Source organism: Choloepus didactylus, chromosome 10 (genome assembly GCF_015220235.1).
Source record: "Choloepus didactylus isolate mChoDid1 chromosome 10, mChoDid1.pri, whole genome shotgun sequence".
Lineage (NCBI taxonomy): Eukaryota > Metazoa > Chordata > Mammalia > Pilosa > Megalonychidae > Choloepus > Choloepus didactylus.
In genome coordinates, this window is record NC_051316.1 from 60,809,584 (window position 1) to 60,818,160 (window position 8,577).

The following is an 8,577-nucleotide window of genomic DNA, read 5'->3' on the forward strand; positions in this document are numbered from 1 at the left end:
TGACTGAATAATTATAAGTGACAAATGCTGTGGAGAAATAACGCTGCTACCACATGGTGATGAATATGAAAGAACTTTAAAACTTGAAAACAACATGGTTTTTTTTTTTTTTTTTTTTGGTCTTTTTATTCTTTCTTTCCATCTCACCACTTCCTTGTTATTTTCAGGTGCATGCTACACATTTTTTGTCTTCCTTAAATGGCTTTCATTTTTCCCTCTTTCTATCCAACTTTTTTTTTAACTTGATCTAGAGTGTTCTTAAATGTTCCAAGCACCAAGAAAATGGCATTTGGCTTTCTTAGATGGACCTGCAATGATGATGTGACAAGGTAATTTTGTTGTTATTGTCACTGATGTCATTGCCATTGTGTTCCTATCTCTCCCAAGCCCCAGTCACCAATCCAGACAAGAATATTGAATTTGGAATGATTTTAATATTCTCAGCCTTCAGGGGATAACTTTTCATTTTTTTCTTATTCTCCCTTTATCCACTGTGATATTTATCATACAAGTTTATTATCATTTTAAAAAGTGGAATAAACATGTAAGTGGGGGTTTAGTCTCCAACTTTTAAGAAAAAGATGGACCAATTTCAGCATAAAAATCAACAATTGCTAGGCAAACCTAATGGCTTGAGTCAAGCCCTTATCTAGACTATCCTCAGTAGAGAAAATTGAAAGATTGAGCACATTCTGATAGGGTTAGGAAAAAGTTGCAATAGGCTTTTCAGCTCATTGAATTTTTCATATAAAGTATTATCTTAATTATCATGCTGATTTCATATGAAAAATGGTATTATTATTATCACCATATAATGAATGATGATCTGAGGCTCTCAATTTTTTGACTTGACCAAGGATAATGAGTGGTAAAAATGATACCAATGAGGCATATAAGCAATGCAGGAAATATACAGAGGGAGTATTTTAGATTCTAAGGTTATCTTCTACCAACGGGAGAACCATGTATCAAGGGAGCAAGGACTCTCATACTGAAATATATGGAAGCCACAGATGTTTTCACTCAATCAAGAACATTTCCTTCATGTATTTTGCAATAGAATATAGAGACATTCACCTTTAATGACAAACTTAGTTCAATGCTTGTTGGTTGCTGCAGTTGATAAAAATACTTGCTAAGATCTCCAGAAGTCTTCAGAGCTGCACAACTTCTTCGTAGCAGAAAAGTATATCATAGTACAGAGGAGATAGTGGCCATTGGCATATCAAGTCACAGTACACTGTCATTTATCCAATAGCAACTAATGCCAGGAATGCGTGGCCTTCTTAGGACTAAATCTAGGGCTGTGGCTTGGAAACACAGAGGAAAGATCTAAGAGGCCAGAACCACAAGAGAAAATATCTCTATATTGCAGAAGCAACAAACTCCATTACTATCCACAATGGCTAATGATGCCTGGAAACCTTTCTAGCAAGCAAAAGAAAAAATATATATCAAGCTGGCCACAGATGTCCAGAATACTCACCTTCATTTATTGTGCAGTCATATAAGAGAAATGACCTCTCCAAGGGGGTAGCTCTGTTGCAATATGAATGATTGAAGTTCTCTTTAATTCTCCAATCTACTCGCAAAGCTCAGTGGGGACTCTATGCTGTACTTCTGAAAAAAATGTCTTAGTAAATATAAATACACCATTTTTCCTCCTTAGATTTTGTCACTGACTTTTTCCTAGATTTTTCTCCAAAATTGGAATCACTATTGCCTTTCCTCTACCAAATATTATACATGCTATAACTGTATAATTTTGAAAAATAAAAATGCTCATTTAAAAATTACTAAATAAGGACATTTCTCCGACTCTAGAGATACGATGTGTTGGTTTTCTTCTCTTTGGTGGGAGATAAAATTTTTTTTAATTAAATATGTTTTTAGCTAACTGAATTTTATTGGCTTTTTCTGTGTTGGCATCAAAGTTAAGTGTAGGAATTACCCTGTAAATGATCTGCTGTAGTTACTTTAAAGAACATATTTGTGACTGTGGAGATTAGTCTTTTTTCTAGGAGATGAATAGCAGGAAAAATGTTACATCCAAAAAAAGGAAGGTAAATTAATTACATGGAAGGTAACTGTGAATGGTTTCAAAAAACAGATCAAGCCAGTGAATTTTTGGGTTTATAGAGTTACCATGGAATAAAATAATGCTGCAGAGGGTAAGGACACAGGATTAAAAAAAAGAAAAGAGTTTCAACATTTATAAGTATAAAGATATGAAATCCCAGGCATGAAGTTTTTTCTCAATCAAAGCAAGCCCCTTTATTTGAATATTGCTTGCATGGCAAACACCTAACTCAGAGTAGGTACTCAAAAAATAATTGTGGAAAGAATGGAGGAGGGAGTGAAAGAAAGAAATTGAATAAAGCAAAAATAAAAGCGAATGTTAGAACAGACATTTGCATACTGATGCTCATAACAGTTTTATTCACAATTGTCAAGACATGGAAACAGTGTCAACAGATGAGTGGATAAAGAAAATGTGGTGTGTATATATATATATATATGTATATATATATATATATATATATATACACACACACACACACACACACACACAAAAATACACACACACATATATATACACATATATATGTGTATGTATACAATGGAGTATTATTCAGCAGTAAGGAATGAAGTCCTGAAGCACGTGACAACACGGATGAAGCTTGAGGGACATTATGTTAAATGAAATAAGTCAGAAGCAAAAGGACAAATATTGTATGATCTCACTGACATGATCTAATTATAATACGTGAACTCACAGACATAAAATATAGAATATAGGTTACCAGGATATAGAATGAGGCTAAAGAATGGGGAGCAGTTGCTCAATATGGACAGAACGTTTAAGGTGAACTTAAATGATAGGAAGTGGATAGAGGTGATGGTAGTACATTATTCTGAGAATAATTAATAGTACTGAATGGTTTGTGAATGTGGTGGAAAGGGAAAGTTTAGAGTCATATATGTCACCAGAAGGAAAGCTGGAAGTTAAAACATGGGATTGTATAACACAGTAAATCTTGTGGTGGACAATATCCATAATTAACTGTACAAATATAAAAAATACAAAAAAGTTCTTTCATGAATTAGAACAAATAAACAACCCTATTATAAGGAGTTAATAGTAGAGGGGTATATGGGAAAAATATATACCTATTGCAAACTATGGACTAGAGTTAATGGTAATATTTTAATATTCTTTCATCAATAGTAACAAATGTACCATACTAGTACTATGGGTCAGCAATGGGGGTGTGGGTTAATGGGTATGGGAAGATTTTGGTTGTAGTTTTTATTCTTATTTCTTTTCTGGAATAATGAAAATGTTCTAAAATTGATTCATGGGGATGTATACACAACTATCTGACGATACTGTGAGCCAGTGATTGTATACTTTGGATGGTTTGTATGGTGTGTGGATTTATCTCAATAAAACTGCATTAAAGACAAACAAACAAACAAACAAAAAGTTGCCACTGAACATCCCAGAACCTTCCCCGATACTTTTCTGAAATTGTCCTTAATTTTATCTGTGTTTTATTCCTGTTTTCCCCCACTTAATATCTTAATATCTTTTTCTCTTTTTGTGACTTCATTCAAGCTAACAAATTCACCAATGGTGAGAGGCAGAGCTCAATACCAGTTAAGAACAGACTCTTGTCTATCTCTGACAACTCCAGGGCAGCAGCCATTGATGGACTTGACCACCCCCTCACTCTGCAAATGGGAGGGTTAACCTCAGTGTTAACAGGACATTTAAACAGATTATACAATGGGTGAAGGCAGTGTCCTCTTTGAATGGAAGCAGTAAACTCAGAAAAGACCACAAGGACTTGTTCTTACAGAGACATTTTTTAGGTAGTCATCAATGTATATCTCCTAATTAACAGAAAGATGAAATTCTTATGTGAATAAAATTATAGAAACAAACCCATATTGGATGGCATTATCCAGTCAATAAATCCAATGAAACCCAAAACAACCAGTCACTATACTTGTGCCCTTTTTGGTAAGTCATAAGGTAGATTTTTTTCCCCCAGAAACAGGAGGCTTCCATATTAAAATTTTCTTTCTGATAAGCAAGAATGAACTGATCCATATGGTCTAGAAAGAGGGGATAAGCTACTCAATAAGAGTCAGAATGTTACCAAAAATCACATGTGGGGGTGGGGGGTGGGGAATGGTGGTCCTGTAGTCTTATGTTCCTCCTGTGTAATTTATACAAGATACAGGTCCCACAGCTGGGAATTTTCTACTCACCAGTTGCATCTATCACAGCTACACCTCCCATACCCCTATTCAGCAATGGCTGAGGAATATAAGCTATCCCATTCTCCCCGAGATAAGAGAAACCTTAAGAAAAGACAATCTGAGTACATTAGTTTACCACAACTTAAATTGAATTTAGTCAGCCTCCCAAAGAAAACAAGAGAATTGCTCTGACCCTTGACTTACTCATATTCACATGGTCATAGAGACAATGCTTCAGTGTACTACATTAAACCTTACTCAAAACAATGGAAAGAACAAACATTCATATCACCATGAGCTAGATTCTGTTGTATGCAATAATGCTATGTTTGTATGATAATGTAATTCTAACACAAACACCATCCACAAGATAATATATTTTCCTTTTTTGCAAAAGATGAAATAAAAGCTTCCAAGAAGTTAATAATTTGCCAATGATCACACAACTAGTAAGTTCTGAGATTTGAGCCTAGTTCTATCCAACTCAAAATCTCGTATTTCCCCTCTAGTATGTTCTCTTTTCAGCAGATAATTACATATTGAAGGACACTGAAGAATATATCAATGTACCATTTCAATAAATAGAAACTACTCACTAATTAGTACACAATCATCAAATGTTATGAAAAGAAAGACATCTAATATTCCTAATTTCAGAGGCAATATATTAAGTACAATTTTCAAGAAGAATTTCTATTTATATGCAGTAATTTTTTTTAAAAAATTTACTAAATAAAGAAATATGTACTACTAATTGCCAGACTTTGTTATAGTATCAGTGATGGAGTAGTGAGCAAAACAACAAGTCTTTCCTTGTCATCATGGAGCAATAGTATACATACATTCTTATGTGTGTGGGCATGTTTGTGTGTGGCCCACAAATGTCAAAGAAGTGTTTTAGAAATGGATGCTTGTAGGGGAAAAGTGAAAGGTATGGTAGAGAAAAGGTTTGGAGTTAAGAAAATTAATAAATTCAAGAACATATATTGACCATCTGTAAGTTAGGTGTTAAACCCTAGCCATAAGACTTAAACTAAAAAGAATAGAGAAGAGGAAAAAAAAAAAAAAAAAGAATGTGATTATTTTAGCCCAATTGTAGTTTTCATTAGTTTTTAATATTTGTTAAGATTCATTTTTTCTTTTTATAAATATAATATGAATATTTTTAGGCCTCATCCACTTGGTAAACAAATAAAGTCAGTATTTGAATGTCATTAGTTTGTTAGCCAAGATCTTCATGCTACATAACTCAACCTCTGTGTCCCAGTTACTTCTGGCATTTCAGAAAGGGTTTCTCACCTACCCACATCTGCTCATCCATATTCTTCAGTTACAATAACCTCTTCTCCAGAAGTCCCAGTTACTTCTGGCATTTCAGAAAGGGTTTCTCACCTACCCACACCTGCTCATCCATATTCTTCAGTTACAATAACCTCTTCTCCAGGTCTCCAGTCTTCCTGAGTGTGGAACTGTGTCATGGTTTCAAAATGTAACTTCTCTCTCCACAATAGATCAGTACTTACCAATGGTGAGAAGCAGAGCCCAATGCCACGCTCTTCCCTTTATTGCCATTTCTCCCGTCATCTCTCCAAGCATCTATGCACTTAGTTCCCCTTTATTCAAGTCAACTCATGCAAATCGGTGCCTGGAAGTAAGACACATCATCTGCTCACCCATACGTTCTCTTCATAAACTCAGTTGGGATCCCATTTTCCACAAGATTGGGACTGTCACTTAATTTTTCTAGGCTTTGCTTTTCTCATGTTTAAAATGGTGATTTTAAATTGATGGCTTTTCAAAAAATATATTCTTCAATAGAATCTCAAAACTTGTAAAAAAGGTCTAGATTTCCTTTAAAGATAGATAATTAAAATTATTGTTTGTAGGGCATATTTTTGTTTGTACTTTTAAAATCTTTTTAAGATTTTAAAATTTATTTCTCACTGTGAATCTCTTTGGGACTTTACCCAAAATATTTATGGTGCACTCATATCCAGTTGAAGGATTTGGGATAGGGGAAAGAGTGTTATTATAAAGTGTCCTTGTACAACATAGGAGAATATTATAAAGATATTATTATGAAATCTTCAATGTATGAGTAAGAAATATGGAAAATAAAGAAAAGTCTATGTTTTTGCTAAAAATTTAACTTGACAATGAGGCAAACAGAGCTGTGTGTGCTGGGAATGAAATAATATTTATGCAAATAAATATGAAGTATATAGCTAAGGAAAACATTAAAGAACTGCTAATCCATATAAAACTTAGATTACACATTACACATATGATACAGGGATAAATATTGCTGTCTAGAAAAATAATGATAGTAGCTTTGAATGACATTTTTTCTTAATGATTTTTTTTCCTTCTTGCTTTTACTTAGGCTCAAGTTCTACAGCTTGATAGAGAAGAATTTGATTCAGACATATCCCTCCCTGTGTGACCTCCCACCCTAGACTACAGTAACTGTACAAGTAAGTCAACAAAAATACTGGGAAGCATCCTTTGATATAGGCAAAGTTTCACAAAATGAAAAGAGATGAACTATTCAGCTTGTTCTTAAATATTTATTTCCAAGAAGTCAAGACCACTTTCTGTGTTTCAGTGCAACACCACCAACTCATGGACCCTTAGAAATGCAAATCAGAAATCTAGTGCTCTCCCCTGGGGAATACACTTAGAATATTCTTAGATCAAATGTCATAATACATCTATAACTCCTTGAAACCTTAAAGCAATAAAAAAAAAAAAAAAGGAAAAAGAGGACATAAATTGAAATAAGGTCTATTATTTTGAGGCAGTGATGATTATAATTATAACCTCTGGTCATGATTCAAACAAAAATAAATGCATTTTTCTTGAATTAAAAAAACCTTGTTTAGTTTCTGTGTCATCCCTTTTATTTTACTAGGAAAACTCCAGTGGAATAATAATCTGCAAATAATCAGGTTTCCAAGGAATTTTTCTTGGATACTACATCTTTTTATTGGTTTCTCAGTAACAAGGGACAAAATGTATTTATCAATTTTACTCTAATTTGTAAATATTATCTTTTTAGGCTAAATTTCTCAAAATACCAATTAACTTATTATCTTGAAAGCAGATAAGTATTATGGATAGCAAAATGCCTTGTCTTTATAGATATTCTCACTTATCAAGGAGGATTGGATACTGCTTAATGACAAATAATAAGTTATATTATTGTCTGTGCCTTTGTAGGGTGACATATTTCTTCTATCTTTGCCATCATTGCTTACTGCTAATAGGAAATCAGATTATCCATATGCATCATTGGAAGAGACGTGAAATAAGTAAGATTATGTAATAGAGAAAGAGATGCTAGAGTCAATGACTTTTGAGAGACTGGTGGAGGTGAAGCATATTTAAAGCATCTTTTGCTGCTCTGTAATACCCATAATAACCAATTGCCCATAATTCCAAGTTGTTATTCTGTGTATGGTCATCTGAGTGACAGGGCAAACTTTAAAGTGAATTTTATCAAATGGAGGAGGGTATGCAGAAAGAAATATCCTTCACCCATTCCTTCATGGCTAGTACCATTACATTGGTTCATTCTTGTTCTATGGCTGGAGGCATGTGTCAAAACCTGCTATAGAGAAGAATGACAACGTAACTATAATAGAAAGTTTCAAATTAAAATATTTTTCCTAAAAACACACAAATCATATGTTTCTTAAATAAAAACTATCCCTTTAATTTTTGTATTTTTTCTTCTTATTGATTTTCACTGTGCCATGTATAAGAATATGGAGACTGTCTATAACGGTTGAAGATCTAGAAATAGCAATATTTACCATTTTGGTTGTTAAGATTAAGCATCGTATATGGAAAATTGTCTAATATAGTAAAGCATTTAAAGATTCTTGATAAATGTTAAATAACCAGTTTAATGAAATAAAATGGGTATTTGTATTCAGATTGCAAAATGAGATCTTCTTGGCTACTGTGTTGCCAACATGATTGATTTTTTTAAATGTATTTATTTTATAATTAAATATAACAAAGTGAAGTAATATTCATTTATATGTAGGCTCTGTAGTAGTTACAGGATCCTAGTTTATATCAGTTAGTGAGATCATCTACAGAAATTCATAGAATTCTATAGGAAGTTTTACATAAGGAATATTGTTGGTAGATTAATTGCTTTTGTACAACTTTAAAATATAAATCTATGTTACTTCATAACTATTTTCTATCTCAATTGTCTTTGTTTCATTTCAGTTTGCACATTAAAAACAGATGCACCCTTTGAAATTATCAGAAATCTTGTGATTATTAATTAAGTAT